Here is a 23,758-nt window from a genome sequence, read left to right as displayed (position 1 = left end):
CCAGCAGTTTCCTATGTGACGAGACGAGTTTGCTTTACAGGCCAAGCAAACAGCTGCAGTCTTACAGACCCCTGTTAATTGTCCACTTATCATGTAGAAACTTTAAAGAAACAAAACACAAATATCCAGTAACAGACAGATGACTAGGCGAAATAGTTGCCCAAGCATTTAGGATACAATGATTACATATAACCAGACTGAAAATAGCAAAGCATGACATAATTGAATTGCATTAACAATTCTATTGACCATTGCTCTGATCAGAGAGAGATCAGTTACAGAAGGAAAAATTCAAGAACATAACTATAACATAACATAAGCAGTTGAGTTTTAACAGCTTATCAATTGTCCCAGTACTGTCAGAGGGTGGAGCTTTAAAACTCCCAAATAGCATTAACTAATTAACTCTAAGCCCAAAAACTCCAATAACAGATGTCATAACAGAAAGAAATTTCACCTCAGTAAGTTCACAACTTAGAATAATTATCATATCTAGGTAGATGTTACATGAGTGAACATTATACATACAAATCATTTTGCTTTTAAAATACCCAATACATAGAAAAACATCCCAAATTGCATATTGTCCATAACAAACATTTTCAAAAGGACAAAGGAAAAAACTTATGTCCAGAGGCCCTTTAAATAACCTCAGGATGACCCAATACAATCAATTTAAACTTATACAAAAAACCCAATTCCACATAAAAGAATTCAAGAACATAGCGATTAAACTTTTAGAAATACTCGGACCAAAGTATGGATCACATTTATGACCATATCTCTTAACCAAGAAAACCTTTATGAAGAAACATAGGCATGTCCTTAAAAATCACACTTTGCTGCACTGCCGCAATCAGATAAGAAAAAAAGCGGCAGGAACATACTCAGGGGGGTGAGGGGCGGAGAAGATTCCATATGGCCATCCTTTCCCCACTCCTGACCCCCTAGAAAAACTTCCCTCAGGTTCCCCACTCAATTTCCTACATGGGGATCCTTTTCAAGATTTAACCCATCAGTTTCCCAATATCAGGTTTCTTCCCAAATCCACCCATTTCCAACTTTCTCTTTCCTTCTGACTACATACTTAAACAATCTCCTTAAAGAACTTTCCTTCCCAGATACTCCTTTGGTGAAGTAGCAGAAGGCAGTGGGGGTGGGTGACTCCTTCCCCCACCTCTTCACCTACTCCCAAAAGTCTTTCTTTCACCCTTCTGATACTAATCGAACCTTTAATTTCCCTTGCAAATCAGTCCTTCCTAACTCACCTGCATTCCTCTTTCCTTTTCCCATCAAAAACCTGTAAGATTCAACCCTATAGTGAATAATAAACCTCCAAAAATCCACACATGTCTAGCAGAGCTGGTTTTAAAGTATTAACTTGTGTTAACAAATTTCAGAAGGTAACAAACTGAATCAAAGTAATACAGCAAAGTTTTTCTACCACCTTTCTTTAACAGCGATTAGCATCTTATCTCTAGAGCTATTTATTGCCTAGGCCAGGCTAAGCTTGAATTTTATAGTTCTTTACTCTAGCAGGCTTTTCCTTAAAGACATGCAAATTATCCTTAATCATTGTTCTTAAAACTTAACAAAGCTTTTAAATCAGCAAAAACAGATTAGGGGCTTTTTCCAGGATTCCCCACCCTCAGAGAGAAGTATGTTTCACCTTGAATTCCCTTTTCCCATTCCAAAATCCAAAGCGGCTTCCATGAATTTCCAAGGAAGCCCATTTAGTGTTTTACTCTGCCTTCACAGAGAATGCCTAGATATTCTATTCAAACGTCTTTCCTTTAAATGTTAGCATACTGCTGTATATTAACTTTCCAAACTTTCAAATCCCTTTCAATCTATATATATATATTTTTTTCTTTTCTCTCCCTTTTTCTCACAGGCTGCTGCAGTCAGCCAGAGACAGAGAGAGAGAGAGAGAGAGAGAGAGAAAAAGATTTTTCAAACTTCTTGATATTTTCTAAGTCTGCAACACAGAGGCTGAATCCTTATCTCTTACAAGCTTATTTTAACTTTTAACACAGACACACACAAACAAACATGGAGCTCCAATTTACTATGTACAGTTGCAACGTTGTTTTCCAAACAACAACATAACAGACAAACCACACAGAACATGGAACATATATGACAGACTACACAGTTATACAGATTCCATGACATTCAAGATTTTTTTTTTTTTTTTTTTTTTTTTAAGAACATGAGAACAACAATTTTCTCAATCGTTGACACCCTGTCTGTTTCAGGAGCTGTTCAGTGAATTTGAGTGGTTCGATCTTCTCTTCAGGTTCCAAGGTGTCTTGGTCTCGTAACTGATGATAAAAGATGTGTCTTTTTGTGATCGCAGAATCTACTTGATATTTAACGAAAGTGGTTAGTTTATTAAAGGCCCAAGGGCCAAAAGAAAGGAGGAGAAGGAGTCCCACAAGAGGGCCGAGAATACTAGGGAGAAAAGTGGATAGCAAGGGGGAAGTGGAGAACCAGTTCTTATGCCAGGATTCATTTTTTACTCTTTCCTGTTTTCTTTTTTCCAGACTGTCTCTAACTTTTGGTAGACTGTTTTCAACAAGGCCAAGTTTATCTGAATAAAAGCAGCATTCCTCCTTGAGGGCTGCACAAAGACCTCCTTGTTGTAAGAAGAGAAGGTCTAAGCCTCTTCTGTTTTGCAGGGCGACTTCAGCTAAGGATGCTACTGAGTCTTTAAGGTGTTTAGGTCCTGCTTGCAATTCCTGTAAATCCTTATCTATAGCAGCGCTCAATTGGGAATATTGTTTATCATTTTGTATGAGGGAGGCTATACCCGTCCCCGTTCCTACCGCTCCTAGGCCAAGGAGGACGGTCAGGGTTAATGCAGTAAGGGGTTCCCTCCTGGTCCTGAAATTGCCAGTACTTTTTCTTTCCCAGATATCAAGGAAATCATCGGCCTGGTGTATATTAATATGAGGGAAGAGAAAGACAGAAACGCAGTAATCGCGTTTTTTGATAAAAGATCGGGCATCCAGAAATGTAGTAAGGCCAGCAGAGCAGGCAAAATAAGAGCCATCAGGAGCGGCCACATATTGCCACGTCAGGTTGACAGGTATGGTGTGGTTGCAAACGCCTTCAAACTGTTTGGGAGGAAGCATGTTGCCTTCAAGCTGTTTGGGAGGAAGCATGTTAGGTCCTAGGAGATAAATTCCAATGAATTGATCAAAACTGTTCTGTTAGCCCAGTGATAGTCTTCTATCAAGGACCTCATTTCCTTCTTAAAGGTCCTGACTTCTGTGGTGCTCAGGGGAGCGTTCACAAATCCTATACCTCCCTGGGCCGAAGGAACCTCTCTTAAGGGATATAATTTAGGACTTGGGGTTTTAGTTCCCGGCAAAGGATAATTTCGGATATTTCTTTGAATTTGATCTAATTCCTTCCTTAAAGAGGAGAATGACTCTTTTCGGAGTCTAGGTGGGGTCAATCGAATTAAATCCTCCCTTGCCCTGAGGGGCCCCGGAGGAGCTGATGGGATTAAGTCCTCACCTTCCCTTTCCTAAAACCATGGCTTCTTCTGGGGGTGGGGATAAGTATGGAGGAGGGAGAGATAACAATGGGTCCCATTGCTGGGTCTTTAAAGTTTCCTCCTTCCTGTCCTTTACACTTGGACTCTTACTCAACATTATAGAAGCCCCGGAAAGCCATAGTCCTGCATATAGAACCTCCTCTGGATTAACAGGTTCTTTGTTATTAACACACAAATTCAGTATTTGGCACACCCAATCTTCAAGGGAGCCAAATTTAGGCCAAATAGTGCCTCCACCAATGTCTTGTCACCCCAGACAAAGCAGCAATACCTTATCATCTTTTTCTTGCTTTTTCCTTTATATTTTGGCAGTTTGTTCCAATTACTTAATTTGTTTCCCAAGGGACTATCTACCGGTATTCTCTGATCATTTTTCTCATTTCTCTCCGCGAGGGCTGGCTGGGACTGGGCCACACCCATTGGATTTGGACAGAATCTAAATTCCAAAAACATCCAAACACGCCAATTGTCGCCAATTGACTCCAGTCACCCTAGAAGGCTTAGCCAAGCCTACCTGTCCAGAGACCTAGAGTTTAAGACTCAGGGCCTCACAGAGTCCCCCAAGACTGCAAGAGTTTCCCAGCGAGCTCAAATTAGCCCGGGCATTTTGAGCCGCAAGTCAGGGGCCTAGCCCTGCCTTCCATCAACATACAGTGTAAAAGGCCGGTCATCTTTCTCAAAAGGCAAGGTGGGAGTGGCCCCAACTACTTGGGCGAAGTAAACCTTTAAGAAACTCTAGCCCCAGGAAAAAGTTTAGCAACAATCATAGTGTGGCCACAAATTAAAATAGTTATTTAAGGCAGTTCTACTTCTGGTCTATGCAATCACACCTGAACTCAAAACTCCCAGCAAATATTAGCTGCAGTCCCAAAGGATTTTATCTTCTACATCAGTTATCATTAATCTAGGACTTCAGATAAAATCTAGTTCAAGAATCACAGTAAAGGGTTTACAGCTTATACAACTATCTTTCTTATCTAAGTAGACAGTTTTAAATTTAACATTACACAGATCTTAACCAAACTTCATATAACTTATTGCCCAACAGAGATGACAAATTTTAAGGCATAACTCAGTTACAAATTACCCAATACCTCTAGAAAACACACCATCTAAGTAGGAAGGTAAACTATCCCATCTTAGTCCCTCAGCGTCTCAAAGAATGGAGGAGGGAAAACAGGGAACAAGTCTAGAGAACATAGAAAAGCACACAGGAAAGGCAGACTTCTTTCCTAAGGGTATTCACCGAATTCTTAAATGGCTTCAGTTTCTCTCATTTACTCATTTCTTGCTGCAGTCAAGGAATGAAGAGAGAAAGGAAATAAAAAGCCATCTTTTAAAGAATTTAATTTGCCTTGACCTAAAATTTCATTCCCAGCCATCATTCCAAAGGTCTTTCTTGAAGCTGCAACCTGGCCAGGGTTGGAGCCCAGGAAAAAATCCTTTGTTGGCAGGGACATAGAACGCCAATCCAGAAAAGAATAGAACCAGAACCGAGTGTACTAAGAGCAAAAGGTCTTAGGACTAAGAAAAGTAGGAGCAAAAGAGTTCCCACCTGTAGGGTTAGGTAGGAAAGTGTGAGACAAACAGACCTAGCCTGGTTTACCTAGGTTATCTCTCCACAAGCAGCTAAGAAAGTTTTAAGTAGTGCCCTGAAGCTAAGAAAAAAAAACCGAGAGCAGTTTAAAATCCATCTTTGTAGACAGCCTTGTGAGCATGCGAAAGCATAATTCTGAGGCTTCTACAATTAACACAAGATGACCAAATCAGGGAAACTGAGTCCCGTTTAAATGTATAGGACGAGCACACGTCCCGAGGGCTAGAAGCTGCGGCTTTAAGAGCCAGGTAAAGGTCTGGAAGGGGCACGGCCCACTTGTCTAAATTGCTAGCAAACTTCTATTTTAAAAGTTGGTGACAACCTTTCCGGAGACTTGAGAAGATTTAGATTGAGTCCCCAATCTCCCCACTGTACAGTAACCCCAAGAAGGGGACAGGATAGGAGCATTTAAATGGCAGGTTGCCAAGCCACATGGGAGAGGTCCGAACCAGGCCTCGAGTTCTACACTCCCCACTCCATGTAAGAAGGGGGAGGAAAGGCCAGAGCCAGGGTGGGGGAGGAAGAGATGCCATCTTACCCAGCGCAGTGCGTCTTGAATGGCGAGGGCTCCTCTGGCGATTCCACGCTGGAACTTGAAGGCGGGGCAGCTCATCTAAGTCCCCAAATCTTACTGGGAGAGCAAAACCTGAAGGGAAGACTGCTTACCCCTGTCCAGGGAGTAGCTGTCGTGGGCAGAGACATTCTCTAAACTCACCCCAATTTAGTGACCTTTCTCCTCGTGGCTACAGCCTGACCATTAGAGACTCCATTGCATTTAACAGTAGCGTGGGAGAAGGGCTCAAACACAGCTCCTCTTACGTTTCTCCGGCTATCTCCCCAGAACAGAGCAAAGAGAGCGCTGGCCTGGGACCCCCGAGAAGGGTAAGGTCCCCAGAACGGCCACATGACCACTCTTTGGTCTGGGGTGGTGTTAAAGAGACACTTCCTCTCGTGTCTCAACAGTTCCTGATGGAGAGCAGGACTATCTGGTGACAGGAAAAAAAGATTAGAAATGCATTGAGATGCAAAGGGCGGGCCTTTCTCTCTCCAAAGGATTTGGTTAGTGGGAGTTTCTTCAAGCAAAGCATCTGCTCCAGGAAAAGACTTTAGAGGCAGGGGAGTGTCTAGATCAAAGAAGCCTTTTCACCTGAAATGGAAGTAGGGTGAGACGGAACACAGATATTCTCCCCACTACCTTTAGAGATAGAGTGAGACCAAAGAAAGAACGCAGATTCTTCCCGGAAGAATACTGCTTGAACAGCTCAAAACCCAGATTGGTTCTGAGTGTGCCCCGAAAAGGTCGGGGTCCAGTTTGATCGCCAAATTATCTAGCTTCCGGTGTTTGTTTCGTCAGGGAAGCAAATGTTGGGGTCTAGCTTTGGGGTACCTAAATGAAATTAGGGTTAAGGTCTAGTGGCAGGTTTGGGGTATTTCAAGCGAAAAGGATCTATGGACGGCGCAACATATTTTCTTTGGAAAGGGGCCACTGGTCAAACCAGACTGGAGTGTTTTGATCTTGTCCGCCTGCAGGCTGGGCGGACCAGTGGCCCTTATAAAAAATGGTTCTGAAAACCAAGGCCAGCACGGCCAGGGTACGGCTGTACTTGTAAAGGCTGATTGATACCTTGGTTATTTTTCCCTAATCCTTGTTGAGGGAGAAAACCCTGGCTTAGCATTTGTTTTGTGACTACAGAATTGGGGCTGCACATAATAATACCCATTTGTGAGAGAATATCTCTTCCCCATAGGTTAATAGGTAGATTAGGAACTATGTAAGGGCGGACAGTGCCCGTATTTCCCTCAGCGTCTTCCCAAGTTTTCTGAGGACCCGGGGGTAATTGCCGAACCTTGCCGTTGTTAGAGGCTCCTTCAATGACTTCATTAATTAATGCCCAGAGGGGGAAAACATTTACAACGTTTGGCCCTTCTCGTTTTAGGTCTCGGCCAACCTTCTGCCATTTCCCGGGGTGTATTTCAGGGCCATTTATAATAAACCAAGGATGGACCTTATCTATGTATATAAAGAATTTTATAAGGTCCTTCTTTTTTACTTTTATGCCTCTTTCCTTAAGATTTCCTTTAAGATCTTTAAGGAATATTTGTTCTTTAGATAAATACGATCCCATAGTATCGACAATCGCGAAAACTTACCTCTACCCTTACGGGGGTTCCGTAGAGACCGTGAATTCTCTCCCGGAATGCTCGGGGGCGATGTCGGGCCGAGGTCCACTTAGAGGCCCACGTTGGGCGCCAGTTGTCCTGTCCGGCAGGACAATAACAGTGGGTCATCGAGTGGAGCCAGGGCCGAAGGGGAGCAAAGGTGCTGTAAGACAATCAGTCTGTAAAGCCTACGGCTTGGGGACAGGATCGGAGAGACAGAGAGGCAACTCAAGATTTAAGATGGTGAATGTCTCTGTTTAATGAATGAAGAGAGTTTAATTAAATAGGATTTCAGAGTGGGGGGTTACAATGAGAAGAATGTCGGACCATAGGTGTGGCGGAAATCCTAGAGTATACTGTTATCTAGATTTTGGGCGGAGATGACCGATTTCTTGGGACACACATTATCTAATCTTCAGGAATTTAGGGTGTATGCTAATCTTAGCTCTTTGTCTCCTGCGTCCAAGGACATGGCAATGTTCAAGGACATGGTCTCTTGGCATATCCTCAAGAGTGGTCTCTGGCAATTTATTAATAAGCTAGCCACAGGGTAAATGCTATATAAATATTATCTCATTTAATCCTCACAATAACTCTAGGAGGTAGATCCTATTGTTATTCTTATAGCTGAGCAAAGAAAGGCAGACCAAGGTTGTGATTTGCCCAGAGCCATACAACTTGTAAGTATTTCAATTCAGATTTTAATTCAGGTCTTCTTGTCTGGAGTCCTAGTATTCTGTCCACTGTATTACCCATTCTATATTGCAAGTGGTTTGAAAGTTACTGATTTTGATCCAAAAATGAGATAATTTTAGTTAGTATGACCATGCCTGATTTTGTTATGTTTTTATTATAGCTTGATGACTTCTATGCCTAGAAAATTAATAGAAAAAGCACTCGACTTGGACTGGCAATAATTGGATTCATAACTTGTCTCTGCTATTGTATGCTCTAGATTTGTTTCTTCATCTGCAAAAATTGAAAACTTGGCACTACTGAGTATGAGGCTCCATTCTAGATTTAATCTTCAAAGAGTCTGTAATATACATAGATGAATGTTTTCATTCATTTTATTCCATAACCTAACTGACAAACATTTGGTTGAAAGACTTGAACTGAGCAATCAGCAGAAACACTGATATGAATCTTTACTATGCATATATATGATATATAAGAAATTATAGATTGATACAGTATAACATGTCATCAATTTTAGTAATTTTTTTTTCTTTTTAAGATTTCAGAGTTGGGATAAATGGAATTCCTTTACCTTGAGTCTTCAAAAAGAAAATCAGCTCAAGAGGGATGTGAGTCTCTTAAAAATAAAATCTCAGTAATACAGTTCACAATTGATTCTAATGAAGATAAAAAAAAAAGAGGGGCGTACCTAAAGAAATAAAATTTTCAAAACACAAGGTCAAGAAAGGAATCAAAACTGGATAACTTAATACAAAAGTGAAGATCCTAAATAATAATGTCAGTAAGCCTAAAGGCCAATATGAGCTAAAGCTTTCAAAATATAAATGTCAAAATAGATATCTAAAAATGTTATTAGAAGAAAAAAAAGATCAAAGTAGGAATAGAATCCCTCATTACCTGAGATAGATTTATGAATTAAATGACAGAGATAGAATGTAAAATAATAAACATTTGTTCCACCTTTATTTTTTATAAGTCCATTTTCTTTGTAAGGAAAATTATTTTCAGAGTGAGAACACACACACACACACACACACACAAGCACACACACACACACACACACACAATTCTCTTAAAGAATTTAAACCCAAGAAAAATTAAAAAGTATACAGAATTACCTTCAATGGATTCAAATTTAAGTCAGTTCACCCAGATGTACCATTTGTTACAATGTCCAAAGAAACTATAAGTGTGATTTTTGAATTGCTTTTAGTTATCTGAGAACTTATGTCAAATGCAGAGGAGTCAAAATAGACAAATGTCCCCATTTTTAATAAAGTTATAATATGGATACTATGAAGTATGGATGAGAAAATTTAACTTCAATTTCTGGGGAAATTCTAGGACATATTACTGAAAAAATAGGATGTGAGCATTTATAATGTGATTATTAAGGTTCAGTATAGGGGTCATTAAGAACAAGTAGTTCTAGATGAACTTGATAAAGTTACTAGACTTGTACATCAGGAAAAAAAATGGACATAGCATATATGGATTTCAGCAAGATATTAGACAAAACCTATTGTGATTTTCTTTGGTTTGTTCTCTATCAATAGCTTTTGCCAAGAACAGCAACAAAACACTCTTAAGACCTTATTTTTGTACATAGGTACCCCTAGGATGGTAAGCAGAGTCAGACTTTTTAGAAGATGGAGAGAGAGACAGACAGACAGACAGACAGAGACAGAGAAGAGAGAGAGAGAGAGAGAGAAAGAGAGAGAGAGAGAGAGAGTCAGCTGACTGCAAGTATTATTGGGTTTGATTTTGTTAACTGCATTCTTTTCCGGTGTTTAACAATTATATCCTTTACAAACCAATTAAACCTTTCATTCCTCCTGTTTATTTCATGTCTATCATTATGATATATAGATAAAATAAAGAGGCATGCATTTGATGAAAGTGGGTTCTGAATTTGATACTTAACTGAACCCACTTTCAGTTAAGGAAATTATTTAATAAATTGAGGTTAATCTAGAGAGAGAACTCAAATGTGGTGCCCAGATCATTTCTTGATAATAATCTGTTTAGCAATTTTACCTTTAATTTGTATCTTAATTTCTAGAAAAAAATGGGAAAATTGAATACAAAAAATATAAAACTCTAAAATTCACTTTAAAAGTGCAAGGAAGATCAATTGGAGAATGTCTGAATAAATTGTAGTATATGGATATTATGGAATATTATTGTTCAGTAAGAAATGACCAACAGGATGATTTCAGAAAAGCCTGGAGAGACTTACATGAACTGATGCTGAGTGAAATGAGCAGGACCAGGATTATATACTTCAACAACAATACTATATGATGATCTATTCTGATGGACGTGGCCATCTTCAGCAATGAGATGAACCAAATCAGTTCCAATACAGCAGTAATGAATGATAATGAATGATCCAAAAATCAACCAGCTACATCCAGCAAAAGAATTCTGGGAGATGACTATGAACCATTACATAGAATTCCCAATCCCTCTATTTTTGTCAGTCTGCATTTTTTATTTCCTTCACAGTCTAATTGTACACTATTTCAAAATCTGATTCTTTTTGTACAGCAAAATAACTGTTTGGACATGTATCCCTATATTGTATTTAATTTATACTTTAACATATTTAACATGTATTGGTCAACCTGGCATCTGGGGGAGAGGAAGGAGGAAGGAGGGAAAAATTGGAACAAAAGGTTTGGCAATTGTCAATGCTGTAAAATTACCCATGCATATAATTTGTAAATAAAAAGTTATATATTTTTTAAAAAGTGCAAGAAAGAGGAAGATATGACAAGAAAATAATTCATGGAAAATATCTATGAATGGCTTGTCAAAAGAATAATAAGATATTAGGCTGATTTGAGAGAAGTTCTGTCTCCAGAGCTGTAAAACTTCTGTATACTGCTCCAACTGTTGTGGAAATAACTATTTAGGGTAGAATGCTTCAGAAGGAAAATTTATAAGGTAGTGGAGAGAATGTTCAGAGGAGGATATACGAGGTAGTGAAGGGGCAGGAAATATGATTTAAATATATGAGGATTATTTCAAGAAAATGAAAAAAAAAATTAGCCTACAGAAGAAAAGGTGGAATTCAAGGGAGTACTGGGAAAGTATCAGAAAAGAGTTCTTTCACATATTTGAAAAATTGCAATGTGAAAAAAATTAAATTCTTTTCTTGAAGAAGATTTAGAGAGCCAAATTTAAGATCAATGTAAGGGACTATTTATAAATTAGATAAACTACATTGGGCATGGAGTTCAGTGAATTTCTTAACACTAAATTCTTTAATCAGGATTTGGATGTTATACATTGAATTCTGAATTTGGAAGGGATTTGACTTCTGGGATTCTTTCCAATTCTCCAATTTCATGATTAATTGGGGTCAAGGACTACCTGCCAATAGTCTCATGGATACTGTCTTTGTAGAATACCCTTCCAGGAAAGATACAGCAGATTTTATAAGTGAAATGACTTTGTAGGTTCTTTTTATAGTTATTTTCCTGTAACAAAATAAATATATATATTTAGGCTACCTAGAGATTTTCGGGTACTATTAAACTCACTTATGTATAAAATGTGAATGTGAAAGGTTATTTCATGAAAAGTTGAAAATAAGTAGAATTGTATAATTTTACTGCTAGAAGGGACCTTAGAGATCATGCCAATGATTTCATTCATTCAAATTTATTTACTTTGCAAAACTAAACTGAACAAGAGAGCAAATAGCCTTATATAAAAGAGACATCTCATCTCAGATTCAACTGAAGTTCAGTATAAAATTCTATTAAGGCTTGAAAATACATTCATTCTTTAATATAAGTGTAAAAAGGTATGGCATTCAACAAACTTAAAATATAATTAAATGGTACTTTTTGCATCACAAAGACAATAAAATAACAGGCTCTATAAAAATTTCTAAATTGCTTTCATTGCACAGCACTTGGAATAAAAGAAAATAAAGCAACATTCCTTTAAGTAATAAATCAATCTTGAGTTCAAGCATCCAGATGATTACTATCAATGAATATAACATTAGAAAAATCTCTGAAATACTCTAAAAAAGCTCTGCATGCATCTAATCCCTACTTTAAAAAAATTCCCTCTCTGCATTAAAATAATTTTCTTAGTTATCAATTGCTTCCTTTGCACTAAAATATTTACAGCAGCACTTTTTGTAGTAGCAAAGAGCTGAAAACAAATTAGATCCCCATAAATTAGGAATATTACTATGCTGGATATTGCCACATAAGAAATTATGGATATGATGAATATAATGTAGCATAACAAGATTTAAATGAATTGATGTGAAAGAAGTAAGGATGTATATGGAAAGAGCAAAACAACTGAAAGTGAATTCTGCAAAATTCTAATGACCACACCTGGGAAATAAAAAAGTAGTTCCTTCTCTTTCTTTTCAGAGATGGAGAAATAAAATATGGAATAATACACATAATTTCAGATATATCTGGGATATTAATTTGATTAGTTTTTCCACATCCCCTATAAGAGCCAACATTTTCCTTTTTGTCTTATTAGCCACTCTGATGGGTGTAATGTGGTATCTGAAAGTCTATAAATATTTTTTTTACACAAATGAGGAAACTGAGACAAATGGTTTAAGTGATTTGCCCAGGATCACACAGGTAGTGTGTCTGACGCTGAATTTGACTTCTAGTCTTCCTGACTCCAAGTCTAGAACTCTTTCCAATAAGCCATCTAGTTGTTCTGTCACTTATATAGTAAATCCTTTTATTGTAACTATTACCTTTTGTCTTTTAATTGAAAAAGTTGTTGCAAAGAATAATGGGAAGTTGTATACTTGGAGCTGCAGAATTTGGATTCAAATACTGTTACTCAAGACCTTAGATAAATCCTTTTAATCTTTCCTGTTTTCGCTGAATATAACTTGTCTGTATATATTTGTTTGCTGTTGTTTCCCCCATTATATTGTAAGATCTTTGAGGGCAGGACAGTTTGCTTCTTTTTTTTTTTTCCTGTAGGTATTTTTTGTGTGTTTGTTGTTTGGCTGACTTATTTGACTAATGATTTCTAAGGAAGAATCTTTCAGTTTAAATCTAAAATCCATTTACCTTACCTTTGTTTTTGTTCACTCTATTTACTGATGTTGCTATTGATGAGATATCAAGTGTCTCCTCTGAAAGAATTCTGGTTCAGTTTCCAACCCAAGCAAAGGCATTTTAATTGGATTTGTACACTCAGCAGGCAGGCCAAGCTCCCTGAAACAGTCAGCAGCCCATTAAAACTAAATAAAGGTTTTTATAGTATAAATAGTGCTTATTACATCACAAGATATGAAAATTTTGAGTTTATAGGAAGAGTTTTTTCACATGAGAAATCTTAAAGCCTCGTTGGGAATGTCCATGTGATTATCTAGAATGCATACAGAAAAGCCCACTTGGGGGAGAGGGAGTATTAGTATATGGTATTAATATTATATCTAGCATACAGTAATCCTAGACAATAAAAAAAAAAAAAGTACACAGGCATCATGGAGTGGGGGAGAATAATTGTGGTCCAATGATCTATTTTGCATCTTGTGGGTGCTACTTTCTCCTTGGCTGGTTTCTATGTTATGTTTTGTGGTACTTGTCATGTGGTAACCTAGTAGTACCATTACAGAATATGCTGACCTACTCATTGTTCTAGAAAGACTCATTATTATGGATTTCTGTAGGGTTTGAGGCCTTGGGCAGGTGTGCGATAGAATGGGCTGGGGAAAACAATTAGAATTTCATCAGTATTAGTATATATTTTCCAGAATTTAAATATGTAAAACTTGGAAAATTTCCCTATTTCTGTTTTTCCCCCTAGTCATAGAATATATTAATTATATTCAATCTGTCTTACTAGAATGTCAATGAAGAATGAGGGAATATTTTTAAATGTTCTTGAAGAGGCCAGGATCATAAAGGTAAGACTGGAAGAAACCTTAGAGCTCTTCTAATTCAAATTAATAATTTACAGAAGAAGTGATCCTGAGAAATTAAATCACTTCTCTAAAACCATGCAAGAAACAAATGATAGAGTTCAGATTTGAACCCAGATCCTTTGTGTTCAAACCTCAAAGAATTTCCATTACATCATACTTCTTGCTACAGTTGCCTCACTCCCTCCAAAACATAAATGATACCTCACCTTTCATATGAAATTTTCCATATTTCTTCAACTAGCAGTGTCCTACAATATAAATTACTTAGTATTTATTTGTTTAATGATTTGTTTCATATTTGTTATTCATACATCTATAAGGGTATCTTATTGGCTTGCACTCAGAATGTAAGTTTGAAAGCAACAATTATTATATTTTTTTGTATTCTTTGTAAGCTTTCATACTTATATATTTCACCTCACTAGTTCACTGACACATAGCAGGTGCTTCACAAATGCTGGCTAAATATTAAATGAGTTCAATACATTAATTTAGTTTTTACAATGTGTATGATTCTGTAATTAATGCTCTTATAAATTAAAAAAAAAAAAAAGAAAAAACAATCCTAACTTCAAGAAGTTTACAATATAAAAGGAAATGAAATACACATAGATAAAATCAGATAAAAAGAAAAATATAAGACAAATAAAACAATTGAAAACTTGCTCTATGAATAAAATTAAGAATTGTTCCCTCCCACCCCCAAGGTATTTAGGGAGGCTTCTATAGGAAGAGTTCTACCAGCAAGGATTATGGTAAATAGAAAGTATTGACTATTTTTCACATTACTCTAGAAAGCAAAAATTAAACCATCAATCATACCCCTTGGAGATTAATTATGGCTTAATGTAAAAATAATTTTTTGCTTATAGATGTCTGAAAATGGAATGAGATATCACATAATCCAAGAAGCCCTTTTACCCTAAAGATATTCAAAGTCAAAATTATGAGGCATGTAAACAGAGAGTTTATTTCTTTGAGTTGAAGTTTGGGCTGGTTGACATATGAGGTATATCTTGCATCTCTAAGATTCTAGAATTCTATCCGTTAATGCAAAAAAAAAAAAAAATGTATCAAATCTACTTGAAAAGACAAACACATATATACCTATAAATGATATCATGGCATGGTCATTTCTTAGACATCCTTCCAGTTAATGGTAGGAATTATGGGTGATACAACTCTTAAATAATTGGTACTACATTTGTGTATTTATAAAAATTTGTTTGATAAATTCATGAATATTATACAAATACAAATATTATACAAAAAGAAAATGAACCAAAGGGAAACAATTGGATTGGGAGCCAGAAAACTTACGTAAAAATATTGGCCCTGAAATTCCCTATTATATTTGAGAATCTCTTTGCTTTCTGTGACTCAATTTCCATATTTTAAAATAGATGAAGAGGGAGACAGTCCTCAAGGTCTCTTCCCAGCTCTTTAGCCAATGCTGTATTGAAATAGAAAATTTTTGTAATCCCTTACAGATTACTTGAAAGTTAGAGAGATATCAGTTGTCTGCCACTATACACATTTATGGTTCTGAGACTCTAATAGGCTAATTTTTCTTCCTAAGGAATTTGCTGTAATTTATATTGGGTTTCATTGGCTTCTTCCAGGAAAAAAAGCTGGAGGCAATCATCTACAGAGCAATCACCTGTATGCCTCCCTTCAAATACAGGTATTCATAAAGATAGCTCATTTTTATCCCTATTTAGTGATTTAACAGTATATAGAAGTGTTTGGGGATATATTAAGCCAAATACAAATATCTGATGGTATATCATTAAAAACAGAAAAGTAGGTTTTGGTAAGAGTATTAAGTTTTCAACTTGGACTAAGAGAATTCAATTGACTAAAAGGAAGAACTAGATTAAAAAAGAAATTACTAAAAGTAGAATTGATTAAACTATGTATTTTGTCCCTGAGGAACACAGAAGGGACCACTTTGCTTCAGTGGCAATTAAAAATTTCAGAAGTGTTCATTGATAAAGGAAAGATATTAATATTGGGAAATACATTTCACTGAGATAGTATGAGAGTTATGTAAAAGTAACAGTCACAAACTTTAGATAGCACATGTGAGATGTTCAATGGGCCATCCACCAGAGATGGGGATAAGAGTATAACTTGAAACATACATTTATATTTGGTATTAGTCAACCATAGTTGTATTTGGTGCAACCTGTGTTATATTCAAGGCTAGTCTTACAAGTTCATTGGCTATGGTAATACATAACAAGTCTTGGGTTTGGAGTCAGAAAAAAACTAAGTTACTGTCTGAATGTATGAGTGCAGGCTTTTCAGTGGGAACAAGTTCTAGGATAGAAATTGCCTCCACTCAAGCAAATTGAGAGAGTAAAGTAGTATGCTGTAGAGACAGATCACACACAGATCAATTTGACTTCAAATCTGGTTTCCTCTTCTACTTATGTCATTTCAGTGTAAACCCTATACAAATATCACAACATATGAAATATTAAATGATATATTTTCCTATTTGTCTCTCTTCCAGAATATAATAGACAGTGTGGAGTGCTTAGAATCAGGAAGAGCTAAATTCAAATGCCACCAATGACAGTTACTAGTTGTATCAAATTAAGCATATGGCTTAATCATCCTGACTCTCATTGGGAATGACAATAACTACATTCCTTACCTCATTGGATTGCCATGAGACTCATATGAGATCATGTATTTAAGCACATTCTCTGATTATATTCTCTCTTAATAATTTTCAGAGATGCTGTGAAAATCTCCTTTGTCTCTTGTAATAGTACCTGATTATAACAGTCTGTTGATGTGTGAAAATTTATTCTATCCTTGGTTAAAATAAAAATATCTTTGCTAACAATAATAATAATAATAATAATTTATCATGCTTTTATATTTTGCAAAATTTTCCAATAATAACAATCTTCTGTGATGAGTATTAATAAACTTCATTTTTCAGATGTGAAAATTGCAGATTAGAAAAATTAAATGAATTTCTCAGAGACAAACAGGCAATATATTTCAAGGAAACTAAGAAAATAGCCTTCTAACTCATTGGATAATTCATCTTCACTTACAGTACATGTTAGCTCTCAACTATCAATGGCTCACAGTTTAAGTTTGCATTGATTTAAATATTGTTTATTTTAAAACAAATATGAGAAGTAATAAGGTAGTTGAACTTCACTTTGTTGTTGAGGAAAATGAGATGCAGAGAGTTTTAAAAACATGTCCAGAGATCAGGCTTATAAGGGTTAAGAAAGAAATCAGCCCCAAGTGTTCTAAATATTTTCATCAGGTACTCTTACCTTGGTTTCCTCTTCAATTAACTGCATTAATCCTGTGGATCATAGATTTAGGTTTTGCTGATACTTTTTTAGGATAACTAATCCAACTTCATGCACACCCTCTGCTTTATATGTTAGAAAGCTAAGGCAAAACAAAGCTGAATAAAATTTTTAAACTTGTGCAAGTAACAAGTAGCAAATCTGGGCTATGAACTCAGATCTAAATCATGGCTACTTTCCTTACACCACAATGAAATCCTTTTGTGATAATAAGGGAAAAAATGGAAAGTTATGAAGATATTGGCCCCTTAAAGAAGGATGAAAAATAGGAATTATCAAAAGAGGCACATAGAAAATTATGTCTTAGGATAGCAAGAAATATCACCTAATTTTCCCTTCTGTGAAGAATGATCTTTGCTCAGACTCATTCCTTCTACCAACAACATAATGACAACTAGTAAAGTGACATCAAATGAATATAATTGAACTTTTATAGCAGAAGATAGACATTTGATTAATTTTCCTTATTTGGAATGTTTTAGGGCTTATTTTGGCCAGAATTTCAGTCTAAAGCTATAGAATAGAATAAAGTTTACTGGCCCAAGCAAAATCAAAAAGATATTATCAATGACATTTTACTTATAATGAGCTAAACAGGCTCTCACTAGCAAGTCAGGCTAAATAGTCACCAGACAAATGACAAGAATATTCTTATTGAATATTGTAATAATGCTATCTTCTAATAGGTGAATATTATTTGAGAAGAAACTTTTCAATATGCAATTCATAACTTCTATGATTTCAGTAGTATGGGTTTTTCTTCTACTGGCATAAAAGGAAACCAATTGATTTTTCCATATATGTGAAATTTCATTGTGGTGTAAGGAAACTAGCCATGATTTAGATCTGAGTTCATATCCCAGATTTGCCACTTGTTACCTGCACAAGCTTAAAATTTTTATTCAGCTTTGTTTTGCCTTAAATTCCTAACATATAAAGCAGAGGGTGTGCATGAAATCGGATTAGTTAGCCTAAAAAAGTATCAGCAAAACCAAAATCTATGATCCACAGGATTAATGCAGTTAATCAAAGAGGAAGCCAAGGTAAGAGTACCTGATGATGAAATCCATGTATTTCAATAAACCTTCATCTACCCATGCAACAGAAGCCTTTTTTCCTGATTTTTTAATATTGCATAAGCACCAGTATAGCACTTGAACTACAATATGACAAACTCACCTCTTTTTATATCCATATGTGTCTGTTTTATAAATATCAGGTTACATCTACCTATGCCTTTTGGGGCTTTGGGAATAATAGAAATTAACTCTGATCACAAATGATACAATATGTACTTTGACTGTGGTGCATCACCTTATTTTTATCTACTTAAAATAACATAATCATAGAGCTCTCCAGTGATAAGTTGTCCCCCTCTAAAGTCTCTATCCCAGCTTCTTCCCCCTCATGCTTAGGACTCAATTTCTCAGTTTTGACATTGTCTTTATGACATCTCTCAAATATGTCATATTCTTTTCTCTTTCATCACTATAGAGAAGGGCTTACTTATGCTGACTGGTTAGTCTTTTCATTAATAGCTTATAAGTGGATCTGCATGTCTCAAATCTTTCCTCATTCTATCTATCCATCTTCCCTTCTAATAATGCTAAAGTCATTTTCCTAAATTAGAGGTGTAATAATATCGCTGTCTTATCAATATCAATGGTTTCCTATTGCCTTCAAAATCAAATGTAAAATCATGTTTACTATTCAAAATCCTTCATAAAGTAGCTCTTCCAGCTTTTCAAGCCTTCTTATACCTTTGATACTGACCTCCTGTTCCACAATCCTCTACATTTTTCAACAATATGTATTTTCTTTGTTACTCCTCTATACTTGGAACACTTCCTTCTCTTCTCCACCAACTAATCTCTTTGGTGTCCTTTTAATTTCCAGCTAAAATCCAATCTTTTAATGAAGCCTCCTTAATTGAAATAACTCCCCTCTGTTAATTACACATACACACACACACACACACACACACACACACACACATCTATATACACACGTATTTATATGTAAACATGCATGTGTATGTGTACGTATATACACATATGCATGGATGTTCACATATTGCCTCTCCATTAGATTGTGAGTTCCTTGACAACAGATATGTCTTTTAACTCTTTTAATATCCTCAGGGCTTTTAGCACAGTACTTAAGATATAATAGGCACTTAATAAATTTTAATAGATGTTTTTTGATTTTATGGATTTATTGACATTACCAAAAAAGGGCTTACAGATAAATAGTGGCATAAAAAGGCCATGTTTGAGCAGAATAAGAGATAAATTTGTCATATAATAAACTTGGGGATTAATAAAATAAGTCCTCCAGGAGCTATTTTTGCATCCATGAAATTATAAAGAAATGAGAGGTAAGTCTGATTGCCCAATAAACAGTTGGGCAGATTCTCTCTGAGATACTAATGTAAAGCAAGGAAAAGAATCACACAAATTGAAAACATATCAATAGGTTGAAAAAGGCACCAGTGTAGAAAGTTCCATAACAATTACACAGTGGGTCCATCAAAATGTTGAAATAGAAGATAAGAATCAAGTTGTACTGGGAAGTTTTTGTCCCATTCTGAGAAAAGAAAGGCAACTTAATAAAGCAAGCTTTGTACTAAGCCTGGTTGTCTACATTCCTTTGAATAATTTCATGAATTTCCTATTTCATTCATCATTTCCTTGTAACTTCTAATTCTCATTCTGATAACGTTTTCTCTTAATGATTTTTTTTTCTTTTCTACTCTATTTTTGGCCTATTCATTATTCTTTTTGCCTCTTTCTATTCTATTTCCTTCTTGGATTTGTTTCTAATTTTCTCAAATCCACCACTCTATTTTAGCTACAATCTCATGCTGGAATTTCTTTTCATTTCCTGGGGCTTCCTTGTTCTAAAATATCCATGTACTTTGGTAGGCTTTTCACTCTGAACCATCACGTCTCCATGCTTATCTCTTTCCTCGTTGGTGAGTTCTTTCTCAGCTTTCATTTTTGGAAAACTCCCAGGCAGGCCAGGGTTCATCAAAACTATCCCTTCTCTTATCCTTATCCTTCCAAAAACATAAATATAAGAAAAAGAAGATTGATAGATCTTCAAGAAAATGAGTGAGTAAAAATACCCTCCAAAGAAAGACACAGAAATAGGATATAAACAACATTTTATGTAATATTTTGAGATCTAGTTAAAAATCCAGAAAAATGACTCCTTGATCAGATAATTCAATTGGACTATTTGCAATTCTTAAAAATATGTAACATATTTTATCTTCCAGTAGTTTAGTGAATAGGCTTTAAATAGCTGTGGTAATCTTCATAGTCTTGAAATTAACTTCCTGTTTTATCTTTCTCTGTGGTCTATTATATACATGAACAATGAAAGGTCCTTTTTTCTACTTTAGAAAAATTGATGCTCATTTATGAGTCCTATAGGAATCTCAGAGTTGGAATCTACTTCAGAGATCATCTGTTCCAATTCCCTTATCTAAATAGGAATACTCTTGACAGCATCACTTGTAAATGGCCACATGATCTCTTCCTGATTGTTTGCAAATATAAGAAACTCAGACATAACCAGGTAACTATTCCACTTTTGAACAACATTTTTGCACAAATGTTTAGGAATTTGTTCATCTCATAATTATCACCATCTAGAAGTGGCAAACTCTATTCCACATGATCATCCTTGAATACAGTTATCATAACAATCTTTAATTGAAACTAAACACTTCCAGTTTATGAACAGACAATTATCACAAAAAGATATCAAAGCTATAATGATATGGAAAAAAATTCTCTTAATTACTGTTGATTAGGGAATTGTTTCTAAAACAATTTTGTGATACCTCATACCTATCACCTTGGCTACTATGATCAAAAAAGGAAAACAACAAATGTTTGAAGATATGTGGAAAAATTGGTATACTAATGCATTAATGGTAGAGTTGTACCATTCTGTACAATCATTCTGTAGAACAATTTGGAACGATATGGTCAAAGGGCTATAAAACTGTGCATATCTTTTGATACAGCAAAATCTTAAAGTAATTCAAAGATATTTTATTTTTTAATAAAGTCAAAAAAAATCTATGTGTAAAAAAAATCCATAACAACTCTTTTTGTGATAGCAAAATATTGGGAATTGAGATGCCCATCAACTGGGGAATGACTGAACACATTGTAGTTATGATTGTGATGTTTGCTATGAGAAATGACCAGCAGGAAGCTTAAAGAAAAAAAAAACCCTAGAAAGACATAGATAGACCAATGAGAAATAAAGTAAGCAGAACAAGGTAAATATTGTATATGGAAACAGAAATTGTAATAATGATTAACTGAATGGTTTAACCATTTTCAGCAGTAAAATGAGCCTAGACATTTCTAGACATTATGAAAATGCTAACCATTTCCATTAAAAAAAAAAAAAACTGATGGAGTTTCTTTCACAACATGACTACTATGGCCCTATGTTTTAGATGACTATACATCTATACATCTGTACCCTATATCACATTGCTTGCCTTCTCAGTGGCAGGAGTGGGAGGAGGAAAGAAGGTAAGAAAAGAATGAAAAACTCAAAATTGAAAAAAAAAGATCAAAAATTGTTTATGTAATTGGAAAAAGTAAAATAAAATATTCAAAGTGTAAATTCCCAGTTCTTATGTCCCCTCACTCCATTTGTCATCATTCTCTACATATCACAGTTTTCTATGACCCATCAAAATATCTTGCAATTTGTAGAATCAAATAATAAGGACAATAAAAAATGGAAATAATCTTTATGTTTCCAAATAAATTTCATATGTTTTTATTTGATACTCAAGATAATCCTATGAATTTTATCATATTATTATTTGCCTTTTACAAAAGAAATAACTAAAACACAAAACAGTCAAATGATTAATCAAGTGTCACACAAACAAGAAATGACTGAATAGAAATTTGAACCCAAATCTCTTTCCATGTCCATTCAGTGTGAAACCTTGATTCCTCCTTTTGTGATCCGTTCAAGACAATTTAGAATGGAATTGATAACTTTGTTGATATTTTTGCTAATGCAAACACTTAACCATGGAGTTTATAATTTGCCAACATTAGAAACCATATTTGTCATAATCTAGATATATCCAATTCTCTTTTATTTTGTTTTGTTTTTCAAATAATTCCTCAACTTTTCATGACTCATAAAATGCAATATTAAGGTACCTAAAGTAATTCCCTGATTAACACAAATATGGATAGATTAAAAGGAGTGTTGTAAATAGAATTGCCATTATCAATATGATCGATATAAAATTAAAATTAATGGCATATAATACAATGTTTCAAAAAAAGTTATCAGTATTCACATTTTTAATGTTCTACAATCTTTTTAAAAATTTTTTTTGCAAGCTCATATTTGCATTTTGCAAGGTTGACAATGTATGTTCTGATCTGGGGTTTTGCAATGCTGATCTTGGATTCTGCATTTTATTATTTTATTCTCCTGATAATCCTTGAGGCAGAACTAGATTCATCCAAAGCACAAAAGGGTATTGTTATTTTATTTTAACAGTCACATGTGAAAAAGGAAAATTTGGCAAATATAAAATTCTCTATGTTTGTGTAATTTATGAATATAAAGCCATAATGCAATCTACTTATACCCTTTGGGACTCTTCAATGCAGTGTGTGTTGACTTTAATAATGATTGATGTCTTACATACCTTGATTGTTGTTTATATAGATTGTATAATTCTCTCTATGTACTCACACTGGAGCAATAAATCATTCTTATCTGGAGGTGAAATATTCTGATTCAAGCTATTGGTAAATCTATATCCTATTTTATTATTAAACTAATAAATTTAGGTGGTTAATCAATAATGCCAAATAAGGACATGGTTACTAGTTCACTCTCCTTATGAACCAACTGCCTTTACACAGAGAGAAATTCTGTTCTGCAGAAATACACTGCATTTCTATATTTTCCTTTATGAATTTATTACTAAGACATTTTGATCATATTAAATATAATATTGATATTGATTTATTGTCTCTGCTTTTATCATAAAGTAATTTCCTCTTTTAATTTTTTGTTATGAATTTTTGCTTTTGTTCTAACAGCATGATTGCAACTCCTGATGCATTGTTTTTAAATCATCTGATTTATTTTTCCAGTTCCTCATTTTTTTCATTTATTTGTATTAGTTTTTAAATATATTTCTTATAAGTAATAGAATACAGAATTTTGTTTTCTTGTGCAATCTGTCACTCTCATCCATTTTTGCCTAATTTCAAAATTAGGAATTACTAAAATTTTCTTTCTTCATAGAGTACTTTGCCTCACCAATTTTGATTAATCTACTTTAAAACACTCTATTCCTCAGACTCATTTCTCCTTACTCTCAAGGCCAACCTTTTCACATTTATCAACTTTTCCCTTAGTTTTGGAGTTTTACTAAAATATGAATG

Source organism: Antechinus flavipes, chromosome 3 (assembly GCF_016432865.1).
Source record: "Antechinus flavipes isolate AdamAnt ecotype Samford, QLD, Australia chromosome 3, AdamAnt_v2, whole genome shotgun sequence".
In the NCBI taxonomy this organism is placed as follows: Eukaryota; Metazoa; Chordata; class Mammalia; order Dasyuromorphia; family Dasyuridae; genus Antechinus; species Antechinus flavipes.
Note: the sequence above shows the minus strand (reverse complement) of the source record.